At 35.2% G+C, this 12,853-nt stretch overlaps 1 non-coding gene across 1 annotated transcript; it reads right to left on the reverse strand.

The window, feature by feature from the left end:
- Positions 1–9,252: 9,252 nt before the first annotated feature.
- TRNAY-AUA (transfer RNA tyrosine (anticodon AUA)) lies at positions 9,253–9,324 on the reverse strand. The gene has a single exon. It is a non-coding gene; the product is annotated as a tRNA-Tyr (tRNA).
- Between the last annotated feature and the right edge of the window lie 3,529 nt (positions 9,325–12,853).

A 12,853-nucleotide genomic window follows, 5' to 3' on the forward strand; every position in this document is an offset into this window, starting at 1 on the left:
CTGGACAGAGGAGCCTGGTGGACTACAGTCGATGGGTTGCAAAGAGTCAGACACAACTAAGTGGCTAAGCGCAGCACAGCACATCGATAGTGTATATGTGTTAATTCCAATCTCCCAATTCATTGCTCCCCCCTTTACCCGCTGGCTACCCTTATGATTGTTCTTAGTACTTCTCTATGTTCAGAAAGATGTATGCTTCCCCCCCTGCCCTTGGGTCAATATGCTTGTTCTCTACATATCTGTATCTCTGTTTTGCAAATAAGATCACTTATATAATTTTCTAGATTCCACATATATGTGTTAATATGTGATATGTATTTTTTATTTTTCTTGTTTACTTCACTGTGGGGCAGGATCTAGGTTAATCCGCATCTCTAGAAATGACCTGATTTCGTTTGTTTTTAGGGATGAGTGATATTCAGTAGCATATATGCACCACATCTTCTGTATTAATTCCTCCGCCAGTGGGTATTTAGGTTGCCTCCATGTCCTGACTATTTTAAATAGTACTTCAATGAACATTGGGGTGCATGTATCTTTTTGAATTATGGTCTTCTCTGGGTATATGTCCAGTAGTGGAATTGCTGGGTGATAAGATAATTCTATTCTTTATTTTGAAGACTTAGTTTATTTTATACTAGAAAATAATATCAATCTAGTTAAAACATCTACTATAATATTTTTCTTCCATTTTCCCACTTGTTTTACATTTAAATAATTTTAATCGTGCATCATTTGGTGATTTACCATATCTATGCTAACTTACTATTTTAGAGTTATTAGAAGTTCATTTAAGTTTTTCATTTAAGTTTTTATTTATACTCTGAAAGAATAAAAGAGTGGAAAACTCAACCCAAATTGAGAGAATATTTCCAGTCTCCATCTGGATGTCATTCATTGTCTAAACACAGAAATTGTCAAATGAAGCAGCAAAACACAGAACCTGGATAAAATAGTATTTCCTGCTGAGCAGACTCTTAGAAGCACTGAAAGTCTTGAAAGAAAAATAAAGAGCATTGACTTTGAAATAAGTATGATGTTTCATGCTGAGAGAAACCACATTCACAGAGTACGTGAACATTGAAAATAGAATTGCAAACCAGAACCAGGAGATAATATAATGCTAGCTAGAGATTCTACCTCCCAGAAAAATAAAAAGCAAAATTTTAGCACTTAGAGAAATTTAAGACATGAGGTTAAAATAAATAGAACAGCAACAACCCCTAAGGGTTATACATGATTCCTTTAAAAAGAAGTAAATAAATTCTGTGTTGACAGGTGTATTCCTCTAAAGGTGGATGCCGAAAGTGTAACAGTTGCAAACCTAATTAGATGAGCCAGATGTGAATATGGTGAAAGTCATTTCAGCAAAAAAAGAGCTTGGGCATGCTGGCTTTTAAATTTTCTAATCTCCTCTTTCTTAAGTGAGTGTCAATGCAAGTATTTTTAATATAAATTTTTCTATCTTATACATCTTTAGAACATTTTTTGTTTATGTTTTGCCCAAAGCATTGGTATTCATTTAGGTGACAGCAGTTTCACAAAATGCTGTTTGTCCAGAATTCCATGTAACTTGTATTAATATTACACCCACATACTCCTACAAATAAAAGATGAAAAAGAAAAGCAAATCAAAATAGCTTGAAGATCAATCACTACATAGTAAATTCCCAATAACAATGATCAAATTAAAAAAGCAATATGTTCAAGGATACATTTATTTTCATTATAAATCTCCTTAAAGTGGGATAATATTAGCATTCTATTTTTATTTTTCTACTCCTTTCACAAGCAAACCAGACCTCAGTATTAGATGGACTAACAGGTTGAAGAAATAAAATCTAAACATAAGTGTTTAATATGTGAGATATTAAAGCTGTTAAGAAATTAATTGTTCTGCTGTGCTGTATCTGAGAAATGATGCAAAGACTGCATATGAGTCATTTATTAGAAATGTCGAATTTGTAAAAAACTTACGATAAAAGAGTGAAAAATAATACAATTATGGTTTATATTTATGATATAAGCTATACAAGTAGAGCACTTTATTTTCACCTTTAATTGAACTATGTGATTCTTTTAAGATCATATAAATAAAGCAATAAAAATTAAGATGATCTAGAAAAAATTTCAGCTTCTAACAGAATATAAGAACTGCTTATATATAAATTAGGTGCCTTTAAGGTGTTTCTAACAGAATCTTTCATATAATAGAGTTCAATCAGTGAATGAAGATAATATGTAAGATTACATAGCAAACAAATTATTGCTATGTAGTTTCTTAAGAATTGATATCTATTCACTTATCCAGTGCTTCCCAGGTGAGTCAGTGGTAAAGAATCTGCCTACAATGCAGGAGACACAGGTTTCATCACTGGGTTAGCAATAACCCAATATTTTTACCTGGGAAATCCCAGGGAGAGAGGAGCCTGGCGGGCTACCATCCATGGTGTGGCCTAAAGTCGGACATGGCTTAGCAACTCAAAAACAACACTTATCCAATCTCTTCAGAACCTATAAGACATAATTTCTTCTAAAAACTATGAGAGATAAGACATAGCCTTATCCTCAACATACTTATGATAAAGTTGAAGGACAGAATTTAAAACTTCGTAATTTTTAAATAATGCTATATGGCTTGTTGTGAATAAACATTCTCTTTAAATCATACAATGTTTTGGTAAACCTTAGAGAAACTATAGGTTTAAGGGTATATGAGGAAGAATAGTTAATATTTACTAAGAGAATGCAGTTGAGACAATAAAGCATGAAAAAAAGGCATTGAGGACCAGTGTGATGGTCTGAAGACGAGTGATCTAGATGATACTAGAGATCACATTAGACCGAGTATCACATGTCTGAAAAGGCAGTTTGAAAGCTCTGTATGATGGTAGAGCATAGATAATGGCTAGTTGCCTGAAAACTGGAAACGTGTTTTCGGTTTCCATTCTGGCTCTCCCACTTGGCTATTGAACATCGGACAGCTTGTTCAAGCTCTCTGTGGCTCTGTTTTCTCACACATAAAATAGGGTCAATAATGCTTTCTAGCTCATGGGATTGTTGTGAGGATTAAATAAATGTGTATGTGTGAAGTGCTTAAAATAGTATTTGGCATTAAGAAAGATAAATACTAGTTATTGCAATTATTTAGCACTCTATGTATACATATAGCTGATTCACTTCGTTGTACAGCTGAAAATAACACATTATAAAACAATTCTATACCAATTAAAAAAATAAACTAAAGATCTACTATTATACCAGAAAAAAAAATTAAATATGTGTGTGCTTCACGGAAGCAGAACTGCCTTGAATAGAAATGTGAGGACTTCTGTAAATTCTTTCTTCCATAAAATGAATAATAAAAGAATCTTGAATGAAGATCAAAATGAACTTTTTCAGAACTCTGAAAATTAACGAAAATTTTATAAGAATTAGGACAGTATTTATTTATTTGAACAAATTCCCAACAGATGTTTTATTAAAGAGGATATGCAATGTTTAAAACATTGATCAACATAATTACTTATAGAGGAAATGAAAATTAAACCTACAATTTGATAACAATTTAACCTCTACTAAAATATCTATAGTAAATAAGGCAGATGATAGTCAAAGTGGGTGAGAATATGGAGAAACAGAAACTTACATATTATTGCTTGATGGGAATGTAAAATGGTGCAGTCATTATAAAGTAAGTCTGGTAGTTTCTAGAAAAATTAAACATAAAATGACCACATGACCTAGAATTTTGACGAATAGGTATCTAACTGACAAGTGAAATTTTTGTCCACAGAAAATCTTGTATGAGATTGTAAAGAAAAGCATTATCATAATAGCTAATAACTAGAGCGACTTCCCTTTCACTTTTCACTTTCATGCATTGGAGAAGGAAATGGCAACCCACTCCAGTGTTCTTCCCTGGAGAACCCCAGGGATGGGGGAGCCTGGTGGGCTGCAGTCTATGGGGTCACACAGAATCGGACACAACTGAAGCGACTTGGCGGCAGCAGCAGCAGAAACGATCTAAGTGGAATGGAAAGACAAAATGTGTTTTATCTATAAAATGGAAAATTATTCATCAATAAAAGAAAATATCATCATATTCCATGAACTTAAAAAATGTTAAGTGACCATATACAAGGTACCACATATTATATGATTTTATCTATATATATATATTCTGAAAGAAGCAAATGTATAGTGACAAAAAATAGATTAGTGGAAGTCTGAGGCTGGGCGTAGGATGGGGACTAACTGTATATGGATATTTGCAATCCCATGGACTGTAGCCTGCCAGGTGCCAATGTCCTAGAAAATGTGATTTTCTAGGCAAGAATACAGGAGTGGGTTGCCATTTCCTTCTCCAGGGCATCTTCCTGATCCAGAGGTGGAACCATCTTCTCCTGCTTGGTAGCTGGATTCTTTACTACTGAGGTGTATATGGACATGAGGGATTTTTTTTTTTTTTTCCCTTTGGAGGGATAAAAATGTTCTAATTTTTGTGACAGATGAAACACTCAGTAAAGGTGATAAAAATTACTGAAACGTAATACTCAAAATAGATGTAATTTCTGTTATGTTAAAAACCAATATATCTGCTTATAAAAATAATGTCTTTTTTTTTTTTTGAAAGATTGCTACAAAATTCTAGGTGATATATGCAGTGATATCAATATCCAGCAGAAAAAAATGAGCCTTCTTCCTTTCTTAATTGGTGAGGATACCTTCCCCAAAGATAGCCACATGCTTGCCCCAAATACTTGCTGCCTGATAAGGCCACATATCTATGGTACATCAATCACACTCAAGGGTAATGTGATCACCATGCTAGGTTAATAGGAATCAGCTGAACAGATAGCTTCAGAAGTTCTGTTGCAAAGAAGGAAGGGCATAGGCATAAGTATGGAGAGAAAAGGGGGTACCCAGTGCTATTCTGACTTGTCATATTTATAAAATAGATATGTTGTGAAAAGGGTATTAAATTCTGAATGATGTAAATACTTAGGTTTGCATACTCTGTAAAAATAATTATTTCTTAGAACATAAGTTAATAAGACTCACTAAGATGGGAAATTCATGCACAGATAGCTAAATAAATGGTATAGCTGGAGAGTTAAATATTCTCTAACAGAACGTCGATTTTATTTTATTTTATTTTTTTTTTATCTATTACAGAATTGACAGCTTTAATTTTTCAGCACTTTTTTTATTTTTTATTTGATAAATTTAATGCCTTTTATTGCCATACCTCATTTTACTGTGCTTTGCTTTAGTGAGCTTTATAGATACATGTTTTTGTTTTTTTTTTTTTCCTTGTTAATTTTCTGTTTAGTTGATCTATCCATAAGTGTGAGTGGGGTATTAAAGTCTCCCACTATTATTGTGTTATTGTTAATTTCTCCTTTCATACTTGTTAGGATTTGTCTTACATACTGCGGTGCTCCCATGTTGGGTGGATATATATTTATAATTGTTATATCTTCTTCTTGGATTGATCCTTTGATCATTATGTAGTGAGCTTCTTTGTCTCTTTTCACAGCCTTTGTTTTAAAGTCTAATTTATCTGATACGAGTATTGTGACTCCTGCTTTCTTTTGGTCCCAATTTGCATGGAAAATCTTTTTCCAGCCCTTCACTTTCAGTCTGTATGTGTCCCCTGTTTTGAGGTGGACTCTTCAAGCCAGGAGGGAATGGCAAGACATACTTAAAATGATGAAAGAAAATAACCTACAGCCCAGATTATTGTACCCAGCAAGGATCTCATTCAAGTATGAAGGAGAAATCAAAAGCTTTTCAGACAAGCAAAAGCTGAGAGAATTCTGCACCACCAAACCAGCTCTCCAACAAATACTAAAGGATATTCTCTAGACAGGAAACACAAAAATGGTGTATAAACTCGAACCCAAAACAATAAAGTAAATGGCAACGGGATCATACTTATTAGTAATTACCTTAAACGTAAATGGGTTGAATGCCCCAACCAAAAGACAAAGACTGGCTGAATAGATACAAAAATAAGACCCTTACATATGTTGTCTACAAGAGACCCACCTCAAAACAAAAAAAAAATAATGTCTTAATAAGTTTGTGGAAGGACATGAAAGCCAGATGTAAGCTTTAATTATATCTATCCTTATTTTGATACTATTTTAGAATGTGCACAATGTTATGATCTATCACATTTCATCTCACACTGCCCAGTAAGATAGAAATAGCATCTAATCAAATATCCTTTAACTGATTATTAAAGTGAAAGTAAATATAGACTGCAATAGTTGAACCCAGCTGCCTACCTGTACTTGGGTTTCATTATTATCTAGATTGTATTGGATTGAGTTGGAGCTAAATGCAAAATGTAAATTAAGAAAATATTATAGTAATTCATATTTTCTGTGTCAACACCACCAGGAAAAATGGCAATACTCCAAAGGCGCTGCTTTAATAATTAATAAAAATGACAACTTAAAGTCAATACTTGTATTAATACTAACCTAAATATTCTCAACTCTTTAATTTTTCTTATGGTAAAAGCATTTACATTAAGTATAATATGATTTGGAAAACTCATCAGTCTAGTTTTGATTTAAAATATGGCCAAGATATTTGTGTAAAGATAATTATATAAAAAGATAATTTTCTGAAATTTTCATTTATTTATTAAAATATAAAAAGTAGTGTGTGTGTGCTTATTCCCTCAGTCATGTCTGACTCAAAAGTAGTATCTTCCTTAAAAAATTTTAAATGTTTTTAAGAATATAACAATAGGATGCAAAAATAAGTAACCAGGTGATTGGGCAAAACTGTTGCTTCTAAGTTAAATATTTACCACAAAATGTATTCATAAAATCATTTCTGGATGTTCTTTAGGATTTCTGTTACAACAACCAATATTCACTGAATATCTACTATGTAATGAAGCATTATAATTGCTTTTTGTTAATCCATAAAATCATTGAACACATACTTATTTGATTTCTCCCATGTACCAGAAATTATTCCAGGGTTTGGGAATGCATGAGTAAACAAACAAGCAAAAAAAAAATAACATCTCTGCATTCACGAAGATTATTTCTGGGAGAAAAGGCAGCTAAGGAAAAAAATAAGCATATTTTGAGACCTAGACCACTTTAATGCTGCTGTTTTCATGATATTAGAAGGCATAGCTAGAATATTTTTCACACAGTTGGGTCACTAATGATATTAGACTGACAGTGATTGTTAGATACAATAAGACTTCCATAATGTTAAGTGTGGAAAGAAAAACAAAAACACAAAAGCCCGCAGAACTCTATACCGCAGACACATTGAAATAGTAAATAGGCCTATAGAATCAGAATGTAGTAAATGTTGTAGAAAATAAAACTGGACAATGTGACAGGCCTTGAGACTGCTGGGGGACTTAAGATTTCAGAAGGCACACTCAGTAGAAATATCCTTCTCAGAAGAGAAAGTGAGCCATGAAGTTGTTTGGAGGAAAATAGGAAAAATAGGAAGAAGAAAACTTGCTTTCAGAAAGCAGGAAGAGCCATTGCAAAACCTTTTTATATCAGAGCAAGCATAGACTGTTGAGGAATGATGAAGAGCTATATGAGGCTAACAGGAAGGGAAGTTAAAAAAGAAAAAAAAAAAAAAAAAGACAAGAGAGAAGGAGTGTGGAGTCAGGTAGGGCGTCAGAGGTCATTGAAAGAACCATAGGGTGTTTCCATTCCAGAGAAGTTGTTCAGTCACTAAGTCATGTCCAACTCTTTGTGACCCCATGGACTGCATCACGCCAGGCTTTCCTGTCCTTCACTATCCCCCAGAGTTTGCTCAAACTTATGTCTATTGCTTTGTCATCCAACCATCTCACTGCCTGTTGCCTCCTTCTCCTGAGCTCAAACCTTCCCAGCATTAAAGTCTCTTCCAATGAGTCAGCTGTTAGCATTAGGTGCCCAAATTATTGGAGTTTCAGTACAAATACTTCAGTCCAAGTATTTCAGCATCAGTCCTTCCAATGAATATTCAGGATGGACTCCCTTTAAGATTGACTGTTTTGATCTCCTTGATGTCCAAGGGACATCTTACAGAAGAGATATGGTCAGTTTCACAGGGCCACGCTGAACTTCATGTTGTGGATGAACAGTGATAATTTGAAGGTCACAGCAGGGAGATCAGTTAGGATGCTATTGCAAAAAGCCTTGGGAAGAATGATGGACATGTAGACCAAAGTTGTAGAGGAGTAGATAAATTTTGAAAGTAAAGCCAGAAAGATTTCTTTGACAAACAACACAAGGTATGAGAGAGATATAGGACTCAAGTTGATTGCAAAGGTTTGGGGATTATTAATAGCAATAGGAACTGTGGAGAAGTTAAAAAATGAAAGTGCAATGTACTTAACTGATTTGTAGAACACAGTAATTCCAAAGTAAAGTTGCTGGAGATCTTACAAATAAATTATTTCAATAAGATAATTCAATATATACCAATATGTACCATTTTGGCAGAATTAAAAATGCTTTCCCTTACTGTTTAAGTTTGTAACTCTGACAGCTAAAGTGACCTTTTTACCATTTAATAGTTATTTACTTGTCTTGTATTAGGAACTAGATGCTAAATACCTTTTAAGTTTTTTTGTTGATAACTTTTTCTTAAGTTATGAAAATACTTCATGTACTATATAGGACAGTCATTCTTTAATCCAAAAAAGTAGCTGCCTATATTTTATTATTTTATATTCAGTTCAGTTCAGTTCAGTCCCTCAGTTGTTCATGTTTGACTCTTTGAGACCCATGGACTGCAGCACACCAGGCTTCCCTATCCATCACCAACTCCCAGAGCTTGCTCAAGCTCACATCCGTCGAGTTGGTGATGCCATACAACCATCTCATCCTCTGTTGTCCCCTTCTCCTCCCACCTTCAATCTTTCCCATCAGGGTCTTTTCCAATGAGTCATTTCTTCACATCAGGTGCCAAAGTATTGGACTTTCAGCTTCACCTTTAATTCATACTAATTTATAAGTATTTAATATACATAAAACTATGTAATGATCTAATGAACACATTTATAAAAATAATTGCATTAATATCCTCTGGTGGCTCTATCAAATCATCACGCATTTTGTGACTTGATAGTGATAATGATAGTGAAGTCGCGCAGTCATGTCTGACTCTTTGCAACCCCGTGGACAGTAGCCAACCAGGCTCCTCTGTCCATGGGATTTTCCAGGCAAGAATACTGGAGTGGGTTGCCATTTCCTTCTTCAGGGGATCTTCCCAACCCAGGGATCGAACCTGGGTCTCCCACGTTATAGGCAGACGCTTTACCATCTGAGCCACCAGGGAAGTCACACAGCTATAAAAATAATTGCCTTAATATCCTCTGGTGGCTCTATCAAATCACCACACATTTTGTGACTTAAACAACATAAATGTACTCTTATGGTCTGGAGGCCAGAGTCTATAAGTGTTCCCTGGGGTGACATCAGCATCAGCAGCTCCCTCTGCTGACTCCAGGAGAGAACACATTTTCTTGCCTTTGTCAGCTTCTGGAGGCTTGTTCACTGGTCGGCTCATGGCCCCACATCACACCACCTTTTTCCCTAGCTTCCATGGTCACATGGTTTTCTTCCTCTTCTACCTTCAAATCCCTCTCTGCCTCCCTCTCGTAAGGACAACTGTGAGAACATGTATGACTCACCCTGATAATACAAGATGATCTCACCACATCAAGATCCTTAATCACACCTGTGAAATCCTAGCTAAGATCTAAAATCACACTCATAGATTAGAGGAGTTAGGACCTGGAAAACAAAACTAGAGAACCAAAAATTATCAATAGACTTGAAGAACTCTCTACCAATCACTTCTAACTTTTCAATTCAATTTTAAATTAATTTAATGGATTATGCATGGTAGGCATATAAATTAAATATTTTCTGATGTCATGAGCCAATTTTCCAGCAATCTAAGTAATTGCTGATCACTGACACAAACATATATACTTGTCTGTGCATACTATGTCACTTCAGTTGTGTCTGACTCTTTGTGACCCCATGGACAGTAGCCCACCAGGCTCCTCTGTCCATGGGATTCTCCAGGCAAGAATACTGGAGTGGGTGGCTCCACTTCAGTGGATCCAGTGGAACCACTCCAGAAGATCTTCTAGGGGATCTTCCCAACCCTGGGATTGAACCCATATCTCTATGTCTCCTGTATTAGCAGGCGGATTCTTTACCATTCAGTCACCAGGGAATCAGTCTTTATATTTTTGTCACTTCATTTTGGCTTAGAATATAAAGTCAAGGATTGTAATGCAATACTTTTCTGGGCTAGTTTTCCTTCAAATTTTCCCTCTGAGGCTTATGTTCCAGACAGTCTAGAAAATTTGTTATTGCAAAGCAGAGAGTCTTTCATCTTTACTCGCCTTTGCTCATAATGTTTCATCTACATGGTGACATTTTCCTTTTCCTTGTTCCAGGTAGAAGAAATTTTACTCCTCCTTTAGCTGCAACTGATGTCCTTCTCCAGATGTAGCATCATTCTCTTTTGTGTTGTTGTTGTTCAGTTGCTCAGTCATGTCCAACTCTTCATGACCCCATGGACTGCAGCATGCCAGGCTTCCATGTCCTTCATCATCTCCCGGAGTTTGCTCCATTGCTCAATGTCCATTGAGATGGTGATACCATCCAACCATCTCATCCTCTGTCATCCCTTTCTTATCCTATCTTCAATCTTTCCCAGCATCAGGGTCTTTTCCAAGGAGTCAGCTTTTTGCATCAGGTAGCCAAAATGTTGGAGCTTCAGCTTCAGCCTCAGTCCTTCCAATGAATATTCAGGGTTGATTTACTTTAGGATTGACTTGCTTGACCTCTTTTGTGTTACTAGATGGTTAAGGTACCTAGCTTACCTTGCTTTTTATTAGTCTAAGGTTAAAAATACATTTTCTAGACAGGTTTGGGTTCAGACTCCACCACTTACTAAGTGTGAGATCTTGGGAAAATTATTTTCCTTTGTTACATCTTATTTTCCCCAACCATACAAAAGATGCAATTAATGACCTCCCACTTAACTGGGGCTTCCCCAACTGCTCAGCAGGTAAATAATCCACCTGCAATGCAGGAGATGAGGTTTGATACCTGGGTTGGGAAGATCCCTGGAGAAGAGAATGGCAACCCACTCCAACATTCTTGCCTGGGGAATTCCATGGCAGAGGAGCCTGGTGAGCTACAGTCCATGTTGCAGAGTTGGACATGACTGAGTGACTAACATGCATTTCATATAGGTGAAATATATGTTTAATAAAAAAACAGATCTACTTAAATTAGATCTACTTAATTTCACCTAGGTCCTATAAATGGCAAGCTTTCAACAAACATTTGCTATTCTTCTACTACTTTCTATATTCACTTTCATTATTATTTAGTTTATGAAATTTATGATATTAGTTGCCAACAGGAAAGGCCTGCAAAACTCTCAGATACCAATCACTCAATGAACTTATATTCAATTCTACTAATACTCATATCCCTTTAAGTTGTCTGTCTTATAAAATAATCATAAACTTTAGAAAGCACAATCTTTCTCTATTTTTAGTTTATCTTCATTATCTAATCATATAAATATTTCTTTGGTTTAAGACTTTTTTTTAATGTGGATCATTTTTAAAGTCCTTATTGAATTTGTTACAATATCACTTCTGCTTTATGTTTTGGTTTCAAGGCATATGTGATCTCAGCTCCCTAACCGGGGATCAGACTCACACCCCCTGCTTTGGAAGCCCTAGTCTTAACCAAAGTTAAGTTTTCAGAAAACTTCTCTAACTTCTCTAACTATCTCACTGCTAATTCAATGTCTCACCTTCCTGATAAATAATGTAACCCGTCAACAGTTGTAGTCATCAAGGAAAAATGTGTAATTGTGTAGCTGAGAATTTAACTTATCACATAAATCTTTTGTTTACCCAAACATACTTCACAGTTGACTACCCAATTTATGTTAAATGCTTTCATAAAATGCATTATAAGATTGTGTTCTATCTTCAAACATACATTTATAAGCAAGTTTTCTTGCTAGATGAACATAATTTGTTGACTGGTTGAATTTTTACTTTCAAAAAATTGTTTTTTTTCCTAAAATCATACTGATTTAATTTTCTATTTTAGTGTTGTAGTCAAGTATACTAACTGCCATACTCCTTCACCTGAAGCTTCCCTAATTTGTACTACTTTGCTTTTTCACAAATACAGCACTTGGCATATTTCTTTTTAATTAATTTTCTGGCAAAAGTATTTTTTTTTTTTTGCAAAATTCCCTGTCATCTATAATTTTCTTTTACTTCTCTAGTGTAGGTTAAAAGAAAAAAGAAGGAAAAAAAATCCTTAGACTAAATAGCCAGCCTCAGGTATCCTATAATGCCTATGACTAAAAAGTACAGATAATTTGCTTGTTTTCCCAAGGAAGTGGGCAGGCAGCCAAACCTCACAAGTGAAATTAGTTCCCAATTTAGTGTTCGATGTCATTTCACAAGGACTAGAATGAAAAATGAGACATCGGACATGTTAGCTCTGAGGAAAATTATCACTTCACCTTGTATAGGGCGTCTTTACTGGATGAAATCAGAGGAGATAAATCATCTCTCCCCATGACAGATCTGCCTGTCATCAGGGGAAAGATGTCCCACAGTGAGAGGGCAGGCGCTGTCTGAGGTTCCCTCTGGTTGCGACCAGATATATTTTGTGCCTCAAAATAATTATAGAAATGTGAAAATGTGGATGGTGTATGCAGGACACACTTCCCAAGTCAATTTTTCCAAATGACATCTTAAGCAAATATACACAAATACAAATAGAAATGCATTCACATTTGTGAACTG

Source organism: Bos grunniens, chromosome 16 (assembly GCF_055505025.1).
Source record: "Bos grunniens cultivar Pamir isolate PY7600 chromosome 16, Bosgru_T2T1.0, whole genome shotgun sequence".
NCBI lineage: Eukaryota > Metazoa > Chordata > Mammalia > Artiodactyla > Bovidae > Bos > Bos grunniens.